The 20,271-nt window shown below is 42.3% G+C and overlaps 1 long non-coding RNA gene across 1 annotated transcript in view; it reads right to left on the reverse strand.

Annotated features, from left to right (window-relative positions):
* LOC132210939 (uncharacterized) overlaps window positions 1-20,013 on the reverse strand; it is a 47,552-nt gene extending 27,539 nt beyond the window's left edge. The window contains exon 1 of the long non-coding RNA XR_009447192.1: window positions 19,904-20,013. This is a non-coding gene — a long non-coding RNA (uncharacterized LOC132210939). The remainder of the gene's footprint in view (window positions 1-19,903) is intronic.
* Between the last annotated feature and the right edge of the window lie 258 nt (window positions 20,014-20,271).

A 20,271-nucleotide genomic window follows, 5' to 3' on the forward strand; every position in this document is an offset into this window, starting at 1 on the left:
CCTCCTGACCTTCTGAATGAACCTACCATGGGGAACCTTATCAAATGCCTTACTGAAGTCCATATACACCACATCCACAGCTCGACCCTCATCAACTTTTCTAGCCACATCCTCAAAGAACTCGATAAGGTTTGTGAGGCATGACCTGCCCCTCACAAAGCCATGTTGACTGCATTTTATCAAGCCATGCTCTTCCAGATGGTCATAAATCCTATCCCTCAGAATCCTTTCTAACACCTTGCAGACGACGGACGTGAGACTTACTGGTCTGTAATTGCCGGTGATTTCCCTGTTTCCTTTCTTGAAGAGAGGAGTTACATTTGCCTCTCTCCAGTCCTCAGGTACAACTCCAGTGGAGAGCCAGGATGCAAAGATCTTCGCAAGTGGCAAAGCAATTGCATTTCTCGCTTCCCAAAGCAGTCGAGGACAAATCTGGTCCGGGCCTGGCGACTTGTCAATCTTAATGTTTGACAAAATTTTCAGCACATCAGCTTCCTCTATCTCTATCCATTCCAGCATGCACACCTGCCCTTCAAAGGTTTCATTCACTACAAAGTTCATTTCTTTCGTAAAGACAGAAGCAAAAAACTCATTTAGGGCTTCCCCTACCTCCTCAGACTCCACACACAACTTCCCTATGCTATCCCTGATTGGCCCTACTCTTTCTTTGACCATTCTCTTATTCCTCACATAAGTGTAAAATGCCTTTGTGTTTTCCCTGATTCGTTCTGCCAAGCCTTTCTCGTGCCCCCTCCTGGCTCTCCTCAGACCATTTTTGAGCTCCTTCCTTGCCTGCGTGTAATCCTCTCTAGCTGAACTTGACCCTAGCTTCCTCCACCTTATGTAAGCTACCTTCTTCCTTTTCACAAGAAGCTCCACCGCTCTCGTCATCCAAGGTTCCTTTATCTTACCCCTTCTTGCCTGTCTCAGAGGGACATATTTACTCATCACTCGCAACAACTGTTCCTTAAACAGTCTCCACATGTCTATAGTTCCCTTACCATGGAACAATTGCTCCCAGTCCATGCTTCCTACTCATGTCTAATTTAATTCCTTCATAAGATTTTATTGGTCAAATAGGCTCCTAGGACAATCTAAGATAGTTTCATATCAATGAATGATAATAAAATGCGAGGCTGGATGAACACAGCAGGCCAAGCAGCATCTCAGGAGCACAATCTTTCATCTTTCATATCAATGAAGCTAGCTTTCAACTCCATTTGAATTGCTTTTAAGTTCCACCAGTACCATGCTGATATTACCAGGACACGTCCATCTCCCCCTGTGCTCAAATCTCTCAATATCCTTATCAACTGACAACTCCTCCAGCCCAAGAAAACTCTAAGAACACTGCATTCCTTTGATTCTGCCTTCATTGGAACCCTTATTTCTTTTCACATCATAACTGTAATGCCACCAACCATCTCGACCTGTAGCTGGTGGAAGTTCCTCCGTAAACTTGTCATTTTCCCCTCTCCTTGTCTAAACCGTTCCTTAAAACCAATACCTTTACATTTGATTAATTGTCCTAAAGTCTCCCTGTTTGGATCCATGTCAACTTTTCATCTGACTGCTCTTCTGTGACATGTTAAAGGCATTATATAAATGCAGGTTGCTACTGTTAACGGAACCAAATGGGCCCAAAACTGTTGCAAGTCTGCTACCTTGAAGGTCAGAAATTACACGTCACCAGGTTATAGTCCGGCAGGTTTATTTGAAAGAAACAAGTGAGGATCCAAAAGGTTGTGTTTTCAAATAAACCTGTTGGACTATACCCTGGTGTCGTGTGATTTCTGACCTTGTCCACTCCAGTCCAGCACTGGCATCTCCACATCTTGAAGGTCGATCATGCGACAGTCTACTTGTCATTCGTGATAAACTGTACACTGATACACCAGCTGATTTATAATTGCAAAACACACATGTGATGCTTTAGCATTGCAATATTGTGTGCTATCCCCTTAAAAGCTTAATATGCTGCAAATTACAAACTAGATCAGTCTAACACAGTTGCTCTAGCAAGCAATTCCTTCTCAATAGCAATTGGCCTCACGTGATAAATGGTTTAAGAATGTTTGCTAATGCATATTCACAATATTAGTGTGGTAACACACAATGCATCTCGACAGTCCCTTATAGAGTTTATCATTTGTTATTGTATTCAATTTGCATTGATATGCCAAACAATCTCACTGGCACCGTGGTGAAAAGCATCCTGAATATAAATGCACCGTGTACGAACCAGTCTCTGATTAGAGAGATTTTAATTGCCCTGTCAGAGTCTCACACAGGCTTCAGTCAACAGTAATCATATGAATGCTCAGCATTGACTCTACAGAAAGAAACAAGACTGACCTGTGTAAGCAAAATCTCTAGGAGACTTGGGAAGTAACAATTTTGATTCATTACCAAGTATGAGAAATTACATTAATTCAAGCTGCAGGTTCAGAGCACTGAATTGAGTCTGAACAGGTTCTGAATTTCTGAACCAAAAGCTGACTTGCAGCACACCCACGGTCCTCTGATTTAAAAGGAACTGCATTTGAAATCAGCTCCTTTCTGTGATGCTGTTGTGTTCATTGCAAAAGGGCGTATAAGGAGATGGCACTGAGAGCCAGCACTTGTGCTTGTAGCAGAGAATACTAATTAGTAAACGGAGCTCTTCTTTCACTTGCTGGGCTTTACAAAAGCGTAGATCTTTTCTTAATTCAAAAGCATAAGACTGAAGATGCTGACTATCCCAAAGTCAAAGCAGAAAGCGATGGAAATGTGCAGCAGTTCGGGCAAAATCTGTGATAAAAGAGAGAGAATTAACTTTTCAAATCGATGACTTTCAATCAGATCCCTCTGGTGAAAGGTCACAGAACTGAAGCATTTCCATTTCTCTCTCTACACAGATGCTGTCAAACCTGTTGATTATTCTCAGCATTTTTTTTGACTTTAGTCTTTCCTTCATTGTCTTGCTTTCTTCCTTGGCCTCCTAAAGATGGTCACACTTGCTGGCTGAATGTAGCTCAGGTTGCAACATCCCCTCCTTGTTCAAGAAAAAGATTGGATGGTATTATTCAAAGAGGGAAAAGGTGATCTGTCCATTTTCCTGGCCAATATTTAGCCTTCAACCAGCACCCCAGAAAGATAATTTATGCATTTAGCTTATTATTGTTTCTGGGAGCTTGCTACATACAGACTGGTTGCTGGATCAATTCCTACATTTCAACAGTGATTACTCTTCAAGCCAAATAAAAACCAAAGGATTGTGGATGCTGTAAATCAGAGACAAAACAGAAATTGCTGGAAAAGCTTAGCAGGTCTGGCAACATCTATGGAGAGAAATCAGAGTTAACCTCTCAGGCCCAGTGAACCTTCCTCAGAACATTGATGTGCACTGAGGCTAAAATAGGTGCAATGGTAAGAAAAAGCAATATCTTTGGAAAGTAACCATACTTTGCTTGTGACCCCAAATGATAAGTGGTGTCAGAGTAAGATGTTGAACCCTCAGTCCTGTTTTCACCACGAAGAAAGATATTAGACAAGTTGTTCATTCATTCAGCACACACCTCATTTGCCCGAAGTTAATACAAATGAATTATTTTCTCTATGTGTTGTGCTTAACAAATGGGCATAAACAGGCTGATTTTTTTTGACATTTGTAAAAGCATACTTAACTGCAGCAGTTATTGAATAGTGATGAGGAGCATGAGTAATCTTGGCTCATATGAGTGTTGACCCAGACTACATCCAGCAGCTGTAGTGGTTTATTCTGAAGTGGCTGCTATCAGCTAGCTGAGCAAAAGGATCAAGCCTGGGACCCAATGGTCTCTGATCAGTATTACACCTAGCAATGCCTCCCTTCGCTAACTGAATGGAAAGTCTTCGTCCCGCACCAACCCCTGCCCCCACCCCCATATCAAGAGGTGTTGTTACACATGTCTGGAGTAGGTGAGACTTGAACCCAGGCCTCCTGGCTCAGCATTACCACAGTGCCACAAGAACCAACACCTTCTATGAGTCAGGGTTATGTTAACTTTCTGTGTGCTCCATCAAAGGCTTCAGAAACCAGTCCATGAAACATAAATATTTTCACTGCAGTGTGTTGATGTGGTGGACAATTCCCTTCCTGAAACATGTTCTGTCGCTGAATATTATCTGACATGGCTCTCAAACTTTTTTTTACATAATAATTTACACTTACGTAGAACTTTTAAGAAAGTGACCATCCCAAGGCGCCATGCAGTAATGTTTATAAAACAAAATTACACTCCAAGCTGCAAAATATTATAATAGTGCTGCTGGCCAATAGCTTGATAAAGGGGATGACACGGTGTGAAGTTGGAGGAACACAGCAGACCAAGCAGTATCAAAGGAGCAGGAAAGTTTGACGTTTCAGGTCGAGACCCTTCTTCAGAAATGGGGGAGGGGACGGGGATTCTGAAAGCCTCTTGGTAAAAGAGGTTGGTTTGGAGGAATGCCTTAAAAAGAAAAGGAGATATTTGAGAGGTTTAAGGTGGGAATTCTGGAGCTTACCGTCTCTATAGTTGAAGACTGGCCTCCAACGTGCAACAGCTAAAAATAGAAGATACAAGAAGCTAGGCCTAGAAATGTGCAGAAATATTGATGGCTTGTGCGTTCAGAGGAGGTTATGGAAAAGAGCAGGTTAACGTATGCTACAGGTGACCACAAAGTAGTAAATGTCAACAATCCCTTTTAGATTTCTTGGCAGTGATTAATGGTGATGCATTAAGAAGAAATTTAAACAATGCAACTGAGGATCTGTGGGTTTGTGATCTTTACAAGGTGGAAACCCAGCAAAATGCCAATAACTGTTCCTCATCAGAATGTGGGTGACATGTCAATGATGAAAATTAATTGTAAATACCGGTTCGCCCTCAGTAATGGTTTATTACATGGAATTGCTTATTAGGTCTTTTCGAAGAACAGTGAAAAATCATTCATGTTCACCTGGGGCTTCACAGAAAAAGCCCACTGAAAACAGGTAAAAACAACGATTATTCTCGAGGTTGTTGACTTGCTCGCCGAGCTGGCTGGTTCTCATTCAGATGCTTCATGACCATGCTAGGTGATATCATCACTGGAACCTCCGATGAAGCGACGTTATTCTACTTTCCTCTTGGAATTTATACTGTCCGATCCGTTATGGTGAGTCGTGTCATTCCCAGTTTTGATCTATATGGGTTTGCTTTTGGGGTCCAATTTTACATGTTTGTTGATTGCATTACGGGTGACAAAATGTCTGAATGAGAACAAGCCAGCTTGGCGAGCAAGTCAACAACTTCACCCACAACCAGAGCTACAGATCTTTGCCAAAACTCTAGGCAATTATTTTTCTTTGAAGGGCGTAGGAGTAGAGCTTAGGAATAAGATTCGGCCATTTGACACAACAACAGAAAATTGCTGGGCAAAATCAGCTGGCATGGCCGCATCTATGGAGAGAGAAGCAGAGATAATGTTTTGAGTTCAGCGACCCTTCTCTACAACTGACAGTTGCTAAGAAAAGCAGATATATAAGCTGAAGCCTGGGGGATGGGAGGTGGGGTGGTGATGGATGATAGTATGCCCAGGAGAAAGAAAAGCTGTTAATGGGGACCATACGTGGGTGAAAATGGGTTGCTGCACTGTTTTCACTTACTGGTCCCAACTATCAATTTTTCTTTATCCCTGGCATACAATCGTTTTGTCTGCCTAGCTATCATTCTCTCTCTCAGGGCTCCATCTCCATCTATCTGCTCACTTCATCCCCTCCCCTCCCCCTTCCCTGCCTTTATCAAATACACCACCTTTTTCTAGCTACTATCAGTTCTGAGGAAGGTTCGCTGGACTTGAAGCTTTAACACTGTTTCTGTCTCCACAGATACTGCCATAAGTGCTGAGTTTCTCCAGCAAGTTCTGTTTTTGTTTCAGCCTCCCTGCAGACACTGTTCTTTGTTTGATTTTGGACCATTTGAGCCTGCTCCATCATTCAATAAGATCATAGCCGACTTAGTTATGGTCCCAACCTCACTTTCCTTTCTGCATCCAAATTAAGTCATGGGGCAGCACAATAGCTCGGTGGTTAGTGCTGCTGCCTAACAGCACATTACAGCACCCAGGGGCATGGGTTTGATTCCACCCTCAGGCACCCGTGTGGAGTTTGTATGCTCTCCCTGAGCCTGCGTGAGTTTCCTCAGGTGCTTCGGTTTCCCCCTACAGTCCAAAGATGTGCGTGTTGAGCAGGATTGTCCATGCTAAGTTGCCCATAGTGTCCAGGGATGGATAGATTAGGTGGGTTAGGCATGGGAAATGTAGGGGTAGGGGAATGGTCTGGGTGGGGTGATCTTCAGAGGGGTGGTGTGGACTTGTTGGGCTGAATGGCCCGTTTCTGCACTGTAGTGATTCTATGATCCACAAACATTCATGACCTGTTGGACATAAAAAAAGTTCAATGCTGTAAGATACAGACATCAGGCCACATCTCTGGAAAGAACGGACAATCACCACTTATAAAGCCATTACCTCTCTTTCATTCTCCACAAGTGGTGCCTATTGACTATTTTAAGCAGTTCCTTTTTTTGCTAATGTCAGATTTCCAGCATCATAATGTTTTGCCTCAGTGAGTTTAGTAAGTTCTTATGATAATTTAATCGTTCCATGATTAGTTTTACCGACTTTTTCAGCATGGTGTATCAGTGGTTAGCAGTGCTGCCTTGCAGCGCTAGGGACTAGGATTCAATTCCACCCTCAGGAGACTGTCTGTGTGGAGTTTGCCCGTTCTCCCCATGTCTGCGTGGGTTTCCTACCTCAGTCCAAAGATGTACAGATTAAGTGGGTTGGCCATGCTAAATTGACCATAGTGCCTAGGGTAGGGGCTAGGTCTGGGTAGGATGCTCTTCAGAGGGTTGGTGTGGACTTGATGGGCCGAATGTCCTGTTTTCACACTAGGGATTCCAAGATTCTACCACTGGATGAATTAATCCAATCACATTTTCAATCTACACTGCTATATTTTGGAATTTTCGGTCTCGAACCTGCCGGAAATTTTGTGGTTGGACAAAGTCCTTGTTCCTACAGTCAAAACCCTGTCAACCGTCACCAACTGTTCAAAATGCTGAAAGTCTAAAGTTAACTGTGGTTGAGTTGGGAACTCTCTTGCCTCCAGGGTTCTACAACAGGTCTCACAGCAGGGCTTGATGACCACAATTAAGACTAACCTCCCTGTACAATATGAACGAAGGTTTAAATCCCATCATGGCAGATGGTGGAAGATGCATTCAGTAAAATATGGAATTTTAAAAAAAGCCAAATGATGACAATCCAGTCATTATGGTGCATTGTTGCAGGGAAATAAAAGCAACCTGGTTCACTAATGCCCTTTAGGGAAGGAAATCTGCCAACTTCACCCAATTTGACCAACATGTGACTCCTCACCCACAACAATGTAATCATTTTAATTGCCCTTTGGGGAATAAATGTTGGCCTAGCCAGTAATGCTCACATCCCAAGAGTAAATTTTAAAACACATTATTCGCTGTGTGTCCCACAGTACAGCAGTGACTACAATTCCAAAGCACTTCTTGGCTGTAGTACTTTGAGCTGTTCAGTGTTATGACATGTTCCATGACTTGGGTGGCACAGTGGCTCAGTGGTTAGCACTGCAGCCTCACAGCCCTAAGGACCCAGGGTTGAGTCCAGCCTCGAGTAACTGTCTGTGTGGAGTTTGCACATTCTCCCCGTGTCTGTGAGGGTTTGCTCCGGTTTCCTCCCACAGTCCAAAGATGTGTAGGTGAGAAGGATTGGCCATGCTAAATTGTCTGTAGTGTTCAGGGGTGTGTGGGTTATAGGATGGATGGGTTTGGGTGGGATGCTCTAAGGGGCAGTGTGGACTTGTTGGTCTGAAGGGCCTGTCTCCACACTGTAGGAAATCTAATTTTGGCTTATTTCCCCAGTTTATACTTCAGTTATTTACAAATGATCACATTTACAGAAATTTAGAGGACATGAGGACTGATTTTCTTCAAGGCAATATTCTAAAATTTCAGCAAAAAGCCATTTATGTTAAATCAGTCTCCACTGCACTTAGTACCTCACTGATTAGCAAGTCAGGTTGACCCCTCACAGTGGAAGTGCTTTTGTCTTGTTTTCCAACCATTCTGTGCTCATGACACTACCTCACCATTTTATCCCAGATAGCACGTAGATTGAAGCAGGAAAGAAAAATAAGTAAAATATCAAATGTAAAATAAAGCCTGAAAGTTGAGGCAGAAGCACTCTCCAAGTCAGCAAAATCTATACTGTATAGAAAATATGTCTTTTTTTTAATCAAGATAAGTTTAAGGGAATCAAGCGTTGGAAGCAAAAAATCAATAATGACCGACCAAGTTATAAATGTCGGGTGTGCACAGAATAAAGTCTACTGCAAAATAGCAGAGAGGTCTTTTTTTGCCAACTGCTGAAATTAGATATTAGAGGATGGCAGTAAGCAGAGAAATCAGAAATCCTGCATCAAGTATGAGATGACAAAGCCAAAGGGAATGATTAAAGCTAGATCTGTGAAAGCTGGAAGCTGCAGGGAATGTTGGCAATCGAAAGAAGAAATGTCTAAGCATTGTTCCAGTGATAATGGGAAATGCAGATGCTGGAGAATCCAAGATAATAAAATGTGAGACTGGATGAACACAGCAGGCCCAGCAGCATCTCAGGAGCACAAGCCGCACCTCCATCTCCTACCTACTAATCTCATCCCACCTCCTTGACCTGTCCATCCTCCCCGGACTGACCTATCCCCTCCCTACCTCCCCACCTATACTCTCCTCTCCACCTATCTTCTTTACTCTCCATCTTCGGTCCGCCTCCCCCTCTCTCCCTATTTATTCCAGTTCCCTCTCCCCATCCCCCTCTCTGATGAAGGGTCTAGGCCCGAAACGTCAGCTTTTGTGCTCCTGAGATGCTGCTGGGCCTGCTGTGTTCATCCAGCCTCACATTTTATTAAGCATTGTTCCAGTTGGGTTTGATTGACAGACTGCAGCATTTTAGATAAGTATGAATGTAAGCATAACACAGTCCTGTTTTCCCCTCCTGATTCTATCTGAGGCTGGGTCTCTCTTCGTAGTAAATGCAAGGGCAGTGTGTGCTGTGATGTTCAAATGGGTGAAAAATAGGTTACCTGGTGTTTGATTTTAGTTGTTTAGATGAAGCTTTGCTCAGCTGTATACACAGTAAAGCTCACTAAACCTGTCCTTGACACCTCATTTGTTCAGCAATATTCAATCAGACATTGCGACTAGGCTTACACACGTATCTTTATTATGTTTTGCCTTGTTTCATTTACCCATGGTTATCCAGGATCTGGCCATGAATTAAAAAGGTCAGGTCACGAGGCAATTACTCTCATTCGATCACTATAAACTGATCTTGCTTTGGCATGAGCCGATTGAATAACTGAGCATTAATTTTTGTAACGCTCTCCATCACATCATATCCACCTCATTACACACTTTGATGCATCCTGTGGCCATAAAATGTTGCCAGAAATCTTTGTGGCTCCAGATTTCGTTCCGGTCAACATCCATTTATCTGTTCTTAGATTGCATGCCCAATTCTCACTTGCTATATGTAGACAGATTCTTTTCTTAAAAGTAAACCTGATGCCAAAAGTCTTGAAATCTCCTCTTTCCAGCTGTCACATTGTGACATTTTGACATCCATCGTCCAGATATTTAATTAAGTTTCATCAACAGTGAAGGATGCATCTGGACCAAAACTCCCTTCAAGTCCCTAGTGCGCTTCTTCCCTGACCAACCCTTTATGTAGTGCCTTTGTTTTGCTTTTGTTCCCCGATGATTTATGAAAAGAAAGGTGAGAAACCCAATAGCAAATTACAGCAAAAATTCACCCCTATCACTTTCAGACACTTAAACATTATCTGCAGATGCAAATGCATTCGGCAGCATTCAGTCAATGTAAGCCCTAATAATAGGAAAATGGAATTGAAACAGGAAAAGCACTGCACTCCCCAGCTGCTTGTAAAAGACAGCACTTACAAATAGTCAGCTCCGGAAAGTTCCAATCGTAAATTCTTGAAATGTGTTATTTCTCTCAAGGAGTCTCATTAACTGTAGAACAATGGCATTACATTTTGAGCACTTTAACCACAATCACAGGGAAGGGCAGCACCTAGGGAGCTCAGAGTGCCAAGCCTGGCCAAGAACAACAGTCATGAAGGACGCATCTCCACTGGCTCCTACATTAATTCAATGTTTGTTCCCATAGTTAGCAAATGCCATTGCTTTATTAATTGGATGAGGACTGAGGAAAGGTTCAAAGAGCCACACTGGGGATCTTTTACTTGAAGAGATAATTGCACAGCTCTCTGTGTTCTAAATGAAAATCCATAACTGTTATGGGCTTTGCAGAGATGAAATCTGCCAACAGGTAAAGGTGACATTGTAGTGTCACAGAGATGGGAAGCTTACAACTGTAAGGCTTAACAACTCCATCACATTCAATGGGAATTGAAGATAAGGTCAGGGCCTTTGTCTTACACTGATATCTGACTGCACTCTCTAATTTGAACACTTTCTGGTTGGAGAGTGGAAAAGATAAATGGAGGAGTATGGAGGCCTGGCTTTCCCAGCATTCATAGCAATAGTGAAAGCCCTCGATAAGGGCTGCACTTTCAAGTTTCACTGCCAGCGGTCCCCCTGTCTCCACATCAACAGAGAAAATGCACAGAACATTTACTGATCCGAGAGAAAAGTGAGCGGAACTCAAGAGAAGAAAAGCAGAAACAGGAAACGAAGCAGGAGAGTTTGCCTCCTTTGACCTAATTGCTGCTCATGCCATGGACTCGGGACAATATTACAAGAGCAATTTTTCAAGGCCAGAGTCTGAATTAGATACATTGTGTGGCATTGGGAATGGGGGGAGACTTACTCAAAAACTCTTCAGAGAGAGTCACAAGCTTAGGTTCTTAGCAATACCTTAGATTGGTTGGGTAGGAACATGGGACTGCAAGTCAGGTAGGAATGTGGATCAAGGATGTTGCGATGGATGTCTTTTCTCAACATGTGTGAGGAACAATAGCTGCATGTAGGCAGACAAACTGACCAGGGCATCATTGTGCAGGAGGCCCCTCAAACTGGGGGAATGGAAAGTAATGTAGCATTGACAGAGGGTAGTATTGTCAGTAGATCCTGTTCGCTTTAGGCATGACTGAGAGTTCAAAGATTGTGTTGCTGCTTGGTGTCAGGGTTTGGGACATTTCCTGAAGAAGAACTTGAAATAGAAAGAAGGACCCAGTTATTATCGTTCGAGTAACAAGCATCAATGGGGAAGTAATGGCCTGGCTGTATTATCACTAGACTGTTAATCCAGAGAACCAGGCAGCTTTCTGGGGACCTGGATTCAAATCCTGCCATGGCAGATGACGGCGTTAAATTCAAAACAAAAGTCTGGAATTAAAAATCTAATCATCACCATGAAACCATTGGCGATCCTCAGTCAAAGCCCATCTGGTTCACAAGTGCCGTTCAGGAAGAGAAACTGCATCCTTACCTGTTCTAGCCAACATGTGGCTCCAGGCCCATAGCAATGTGGTTGATTCTTAACTGCCCCGTGGACAATTAGTGATAGGCAATAAATGCTGGCCTAACCAGCAGCGATGCTGTTATTCTGTGAATGAATGAATAAAATTTAAGTGGATCGAGGAATGAGGTGTCAATGAAGGAGTCATACCAGACTCAAGAGGTTAACATCGCTTTCTTTCCAAAGCTGCTACCAGACCTGTTGAGTTTCCCTATCCCTTTCTGATTTTATTTCCTGTTTCCAACATCCACAGTATTTTGTTTTTATTATCAATAAAGGAGTTTGAAGAACTGGATCTAGATTATAAGATCATAATCTCTGGAATACTACCTGAACTATGCACACAGTAGGTTAGAGAATTAGATCCATGGAGGAAAGGGAGATGTGGGAAGAAGAGACTTCAGTTCCTATGGAACTGGCACTAGGTAGATAGAAGAAGATGTTCCATTGGAATGGACTCAACTAAAAAAGGCTGGATCAAACGTCCTGGAAAATCATGTAACTAACCTGGGATGGGGGTTTCATCTGAAAGACGGATGACAGAGTCAATTTAGGTGAATTTAATGGGGCCTGAATGACATGGGTTACGGTGAAATTTGAGGCATAATTGGATGAGAAGTTGGTCAACACCAAATCTCAAAATTGGGTGTATCTCACTCCATCTTTTCAGTTTTGTTTTTTTTAATGTTCTGACAAGTGCTGAAATTGTTGTTAAGCAGCAGTGAGATGCCAATTGACAGGGATTAATACTTTTTGAATGCAGTTTTAATACCACTGCTCGCCTCAGTAATAATCAGCCTCCCATTTTACCAAACTCCCCAAATAAGGCCCACATTAGGAAAACCCGACATGAAAACCAACACAGGCACTTATAGATTCACCCTATTATTTTCTCTGTGTGACCTCTGCGTTGGATACTGGGCCTGCCTTGCATCCCTGCCTTGCATTGCCTTGCTTTTTGGCATGTCTCCCCTTCAGTTGGCAATATACTGGCTATATTAACTCTGCCTTGCCTTGCCATTTAGCATAGGCCCTGTGATCCCTTCAGCCCTAAGATCCTGGCAAGGATACCCTTATCAATCTCCTTCCTGAAAACTTACAAATTTTGGCATGAGCCACTTTCTGTGGCCGAGAATTCCACAGGCTCCCCACTCACTGGCTGAAGAAATATCTCCACATCTCTGTCTTAATTGGCCTAGCTCATTTGGGAGACTGAAGCCCCTGGTTGTGGTCTCCCTCGTCATCAGGAACATTCTTACTGCAAAATTAATTAAAGTGAACATTGGTCCCTGAGAGGCAGAGACAAAGGAAATTATCAAATGAAATGAGGAAATGTCAGAGCTGTTAAACAAATATTTTATATCTCTCAAGACGCAAATTCCATGTCGAAACTAAAGAGTAACTAGGTGAAGAGGTTAATTTACTTAATATTATCAGACAATAAATCTTTGAGAGGATTAAAGGGGCAAAAATCCTATATTGTCAGAAGTTGATCATCTGTATCCCAGTGTTCTGAAAAGCTAATTGCAGAGAGAGTGGCATTCACTACTGCTGTATATTTGTTTACGTACAGTAGACTTTAGGGGCCTGATGATGCGACGTGATGATGACCTCAACAGCTATTTAGGAGGCACACAGCATCACCTAACCTTGTTGCCTATGGAGTAAACAATTTCAGAATAAAGCTCCTGTTGTTCAATACTACAGCCTTTTGTGCCTACTTTAGAAGTTAACAACTATGATTTTCCAAATTTCATCAGATTCTGCAATAGTCCCAGTGGATTTGAAGATTGTAACTGTCACACCACTGTCAAAAAAAAAAGGGAGAGAGAATTGAGCAACTACAAGCCCATTAGCTTGATATCAGTTCTTATGGAAGCCCTGCAATCTATTATTGAGGAAGTTTCATTTGTCACATCTCTTAAATAAGTTATCAGAGATGTAGGGGAACCAGTATATGTGGTGTGTTAGGAATTCCAGATGTTATTCAATATGGTACCACACAGATGATTATGTGTTCATATTATTGGAGTCATATACATTACTGGAAATGAAAAATTGAACATTAAGCAGGAAGCTAAAGGTTAGGATAAGATCTGTAGGTTGCAACTATGCTACAGCAATCTGTGCTAAATATTGTTTCTATATTTTGTTCATGATACAAAACATGAGGGGGATGTAATCGGTGAGGATGATACAAAGAGGCTACAAAGAGACACAGACATGTTAAGTGGGTGGGCAACAGGGTGGCAGATGGCTTATAATCAAGAAAGCTTGATAGGGCGAATGTAGAACGAAATTTTCCTCTTGTGCAAAGGGTCATTGATTTGAGAAAGGACTAATCCATTTAAGACAGTTGAGGAGAATATTTTTCTCGCAGAAGGTTTTGTGTCTTTGGACTTCTTCAGAAGTCAGGAGAGGAAGAGCCTAGTAATATTTTAAAAACACTGGTTGATAGATTCTTGAAAAGTGAAGGGATTAAAGGTTCTTGGTTAGCGTAGATCAGAATGCAGAGTAAGAAGACCAGCCATGATCTTACTGAAGAGTGGAACAGGCTTGAGGGGCTGAATGACCTACTTCTGCATCCTATTAGTATCACAATGCAGGGTTATTATTTCAATCATAAGGATGTAAGAGCAGAATGTCTCTGAGTGGCGTGAATGTTTTAAAATGTTGGCATTTAGAATCTATTTGATGCGCTCATACAAGGAACAACAAGCGATAAGTTTGATAAATAGCATTTTGGCCTTGAATGCAAAGTGATTTGATTGCAAAAGTTGTTTTTTTTTTAGAAAGCTTTCTCACAATTGAATAGGACTTCAGTGAGATTTCCCCTGGAGTACAATATACAAATTTAGACCTCACATTTAAGGAAGAATATATTTATCTTTTCCGTACAATCATGTTTCACTAAATTTGCTTCAGGGATGAGAGGTTTGTCCTTTCATGAGAAGTTGAGTGAATTGGGCTTACGCTGTCATTAGAGGAGTGGTCATCTCATTTAAATCGACAAAATTCTGAAATGTGGACATTGGGAGGTTGTTTCCTCAGGCTGGGGAATTGAGAGATCACAGATAGAGAAGAGTTCAGTTTTTGAGAACAGAAAAATTCCTTCTCTCAGGAACATATGAATCTTTGGAATTCTGTGTCCAGGAGGTGGTGGACGTTCCATTATTGAAGGCTGTTTAAGCCTGAGATTCTCAGACTCTGAAGAAACCAAGGGATAAGGGTGCAGGTGGGAAATTGGGGGTTGAGCCCAAGGTCGTTATAATCTGATGAATGGGAGAGTAGTCTCAATGATCCATATGATATACTCATGGGCCGCATCATGTACAGTTGATACTTTTCACTGTATTTCCCTTAAAAACAAATCACAGTGAAACATTCAATTCAATTCAACCTCCTTCAATTTCTTGCAAATGGTGCATTCTTCCATCATTCTCAACCTTCTATTTGCTAAAAAAAAATCCCCAGAAGGCAGTGGAGGCCAAGTCTCTGGATAGTTTCAAGAAAGAGATAGATAGAGTTCTTAACGATAATGGAATCAAGGCTTATGGGGATAAAGCAGGAACAGGATACTGATTGTGGATGATCAGCCATGATCATAATGAATGGTGGTGCTGGCTCAAAGGACCGAATGGCCTACTCCTGCATCTATTGTCTATTGTCTATTTAATCTTACCTGATGACACTCTTCTATTTTTTAAAAATTCATTCCTAATTGGGGCATGGGTGATGCTGGCTGGCCAGCATTTATTGCCCATCCCTCATTGCCATTGAGAAGGAGCTGGTGAGTTGACTTCTTGAACCACTGCAGTTGGTTTGCTGTAGGTAGAACTGCAATGCTTTTACAGAAGGATTTTCAGGGCTTTGACACAGTGACATGTGAAGGAACTGCGATATATTTCCAACCAGAATGATGAGTGCCTTGGAAGGGAACTTGTAAGTGGTGGTGTTCCCATGTATCTGCTGTCCTGGTCCATCCAGATAGTCATGATCATGGGTTTCAGAGGCGCTTTCTAAATATCTTTGGTGAAGCTTAGTAGTGCATCTCTGCTGTTGAGTGGCAGTGGTGAAGGGAATGGATATTTATGGGTGCAGAGCCAATAGACAGCTTGATATCATCTGAATAAAACTATTTTTTTGGCACCTTCTCCAAATCTTGTATATATTTTGTTGTGGCAGGCCATGGCTAGAAGTGGCTGCCCATGGAGTTGGCAAAAAAATTGCAGAGACGATTTTTAGCAGTTGTGTGGAAATGGCTTGGTTCGTTCAGGATTAGCGTAAGATCATACATTACGACAAGGGTAGCTTTGAGAATAAGATAAATCCAAGGTAATAAGGACCAGGTGGAACAAAGAATCCTACAAATTAAAATACCTGGAGTTCTGTACAAATCCACAGATGGTGTTTGTAATAGACATTCTGGTAAGAAGATGTCTGTGAACAGACTGCATAAAATTTGTAGTTTAACAAGAATTAAAAGCATGATCTCACAATGACACAAGACTCGTTGGTTATTGAGAAATTAGGCAATGCTATCTACACCTAACATTAAGAAATTTAGCTATGAGAGATGGTGAAGAGGAGTCTCCATCCCATCAGCAAGTAGGGCTGAGCAACAAATGGTGAAGCAGATAACGTCTAAACTTCCTACAGACAAAGGGGGGTGGGCATGGGTACCCGCATGGGCCCAAGCTATGCCTGCCTCTTTGTAGGACACGTGGGACAATCCCTCTTCCAAAGCTACACTGACCCTAAACCCCACCTCTTCCTCCATTACATCAATGACTGTATCGGCGCCACCTCGTGGTCCCACGAGCAGCTCGAACAGTTCATCCACTTCACTAACACCTTCCAACTCAACCTTAAGTTTACCTGGACCATCTCTGGCACCTCTCTCTACTTCCTGGACCTCTCTGTCTCCATCTCTGGCATCCACCTGGAAATCGGTATCCATTTTAAACCTACCGACTCCCACAACTACCTAGAACATTTCTCCTCTCACCCACCTTCCTGTAAAAATGCCACTCCCTATTCCCAATTCCTTCGCCTCCGCTGCATCTTCTCCTGAGATAAGACATGCTACTCCTAAATATCCCAGATGTCCTCATTTTTCAAAAACTGCAACTTCCCCTCCACAGTAATTAAAAATGATCTCGACCGTGTCTCACGCATTTTCCGCAACTCATCCCTCACACCCCCTATTCGTAATAATAACCAAAACAGAATCCCCCTCGTCCTCAAGTACCACCCCACCAACCTCCAAATCCAACGCATCATCCTCCAACATCTCCGCCATCTGCAGTCTGACCCCACTACCAAAGACATTTTTCCTTCCCCACCCTTGTCTGCTTTCCGGAGGGACCACTCTCTCCATGACTCCCTTGCCCGCTCCACACTCCCCTCCAGCCCCACCACCCCTGGCACTTTTCCCTGCAACCGAAGCAAGTGCTACACCTGCCCCTATACCTCGCCCCTCACCCCCATCCCAGGCCCTAAGAAGACTTTTCACATCAAACAGATGTTCACCTGCACATCTGTTAATGTCGTATACTGTATCTGCTGTGTACCCGTTGTGGCGTCCTCTACATCGGGGAAACCAAGCGGAGGCTTGGGAACCGCTTTGCGGAACACCTACGCTCTGTTTGCCACAAACAGCTACACCTCCCAGTCACGAACCATTTCAATTCAACACCCCCCCACCCCCAACTCCTCGCACAACATGTCCATCCTGGGCATCCTGCAGTGCTACAATGATGCCACCTGAAACCTGCAGGAACTGCAACTCATATTTCACTTGGGAGCTCTGCAGCCCAATGGTATCAACGTGGACTTCACAAGATTCAAAATCTCCCCTCCCCCGACCACATCCCAAAACCAGCCTAGCTAGTCCCCCCCTCCCTAACCACTCCTCCCACCTCAAGCCCCAGCCCCATCTCCCACCCACTAACCTCATCCCGTCCCCCTGACCTGTCCGTCCTCCCTGGACATGCCTATAACCCCCTAACTCCCCACCTACATTCACCTTCACTGGCTCTAACCCCGCCTCTTTGACCTGTCTGTCTCCTCTCACCCTATCTTCTCCTTTATCCATCTTCTAACCGCCTTCCACTGTCTCCCTATTTATTTCAGAAGCCCCTTCCCGTCCACCATTTCTGAAGAAGGCTCCCAACCCGAAATGCCAAGCTTTCCTGCTCCTCTGATGCTGCTTGGCCTGCTGCGTTCATCCAGCTTCACACCGTGTTATCTAACCTCTAAAGGGTACCAGCTTGACTTCGAGAAAATAAACAAGGGCAACTTCACAACCTAAATGAGCAAACTGAAATAATAATCATGGAGACAGCTCAAATGCATTTGTATATCCAAGGATCAAGTGAGGAAGGGCAGAGACAAATGATAAGATAAAATGGGAATGAGAGTATACTTTGTAAAATCTTAGGAGTTTGCATAAACTTGCTAAGCTCTGAATGTGATTCAGTTTCAGTCTTATTAGTGGAATTTGAATAGATGTCGCCTTACTAAGTAAAAGAGTCTGTGAAGAAATATTTAGAGTATGGACAGTAAGTTTCATCTTAGAAGCACTCTCTTGTTTAATACACTTAGAAACAGTATGTGAATAGAAGGAATCATCGTTGCAGCTACAAGATAGCGGGATAGTGTTTACCTAGCCTTCCACAGTCAGGTAGGATAGAAGCTGCTCACTATACATTGGCTAAGGAATTCTAAAGTTAGATTAACCATATAATTATATATATATATATATATAACTAATCTTACATCAGAACTGATATTATGAATTTTAGAACAATAAGTAGGAATTAGCATCTTTTTATATCTCCTGTGAAATATAAGATGAGTAACAGGATTTGATAAGGATAGCCATGAATGCAATGAATAACAGAATCTAAACAGTCCTTACAAATAAGCAAGTCTGGCAAATGTCTGAGAAAGAGTATAGTTGTTAACATTGGAATGTAATTGAATGGGGTAATTGTCAGATTCCAAGGCCTGATGGTAACAATGTCTGGTAAAAATCATGAGATCATAGGGAACCTAGGGCTGTCCATAGACATGTCCACCATTGATCATGTATTTACAGGATTGGATGCATAGACTGGATGGACATGATTAACAATAACGTCAATGTAATTATTGTAATGCGAAATGTACAAAAATGCTATACTTGGGGGAGAGGAGGGGGTTCGTGTGCAATGTTCAGTGGACACTGTTCTAGGAACCTCTCCCATGTTGCATGGCAAAGACCTCCCAATAAAGGGCAATTGTGCTGCTAAATTGAAACTGAAGATTCCTTGTTTACATTTCTCCCCAGCAATTTTATTTGTAAGAAAATAGTTTGAACTGGAGATTTTGTACCCTAAATGTGCTGTATCCAAAGTTCTGTGTATATTTAAAATCAATTCTCAGTATTTGAGCCTTACCTATTTAGAAGTGAATCTGGAAGTGTTGTTTGTACTATTTATAGCCTTGTTAACCTGTGTTGTTACCTTTGCGGATTTGTGTATCTGTCACCCTCAATCTCTTTTACTTTGCTTACCTATATAGAATTTTATTCTCCAATTATTCTGAGACTCTATTCTGACCAAAACGCATCACTGCACATTCATAAATTCATTGTCCAGTGACAACCCATTTTTCAAGTTCATTAATGTTGTTTTTGCTTTTCAGTGTCAGCTTCTCTTGTTTATTTCCTAGAACAATCCATTTCAGCATGCGATCCTTCACCACTTTGTCAAATAGTTCAGTTTTCTATTGAAGTTCAAATTGTTTTTCTTCTATGCCTGAACATACCGAATTTTAAGCCTCTGAGTAACCTTGGATCACTTTCAACCTTGCTTTCGTTACTGCCCCAATATTCAGGACTTGCACTCTACAATCCTGCTCAGTGACCCAATTCCTTCTAACTGTCAGATTCCTGCCAGGTTTATGCACAGGATGAACTGTCTTGTATTTCATTTCAAGCTTTGTTCACTGGGATAGAATAACAACTTAACAGTAGCTGCCTGTGGTGTGCAACAAAATCCCAAATCAGGGAAGCCCCACAATGTCACAATTGTCAGTCACTGCTGCAGATCCACAAAATGCATTTATTTGGGAACATTGTGCAGATAACAAAGAAAAGAAAAGAGATGAGGAATAAAACGCAATGACAGTTTTCATCTAACAGCTAGAGATGGACATGAAGATGGATGGGACATCTCCTAATAAACACTGCCTAAAGCCAAGAGATAAAAATTCAATTACATTAAAAGATTAGACATCAGACAGACTTCAGTCTGGTCAGCATACAATTGTCGGTATTTACCTGCTGCACACATTTCCACATTATTGAAAGATTCTGCTCGCTTCAGACTTTGTTGAGCTGGGTTCAGCCTTTTGCAGTTATTTTAGCTCTCAGTGCAGCTGGTGACAGTATCTGTACAACAAAGCATAAAAGATGCAAAGATCCTACAGATTTATTCGTAGAAGCAGCTGACTTTGTGTGATGTGTGTTTTTTTGTGCATGTGAATGTGGCTTGTGTGTGCTTACTTGTAAGTGTGTTAACAGATGTACACATGACCATATGAATTAGGCAATTAGCCCTTCAAAACACCTGCTTCACCATTTAGTAAAACCATGGCTGATCTAATCGTGGTTTTTTTTTTCACTTTGCTGCCTATCCCTAATACACT

This window comes from Stegostoma tigrinum, chromosome 24 (assembly GCF_030684315.1).
Source record: "Stegostoma tigrinum isolate sSteTig4 chromosome 24, sSteTig4.hap1, whole genome shotgun sequence".
NCBI classification, from domain to species: Eukaryota; Metazoa; Chordata; class Chondrichthyes; order Orectolobiformes; family Stegostomatidae; genus Stegostoma; species Stegostoma tigrinum.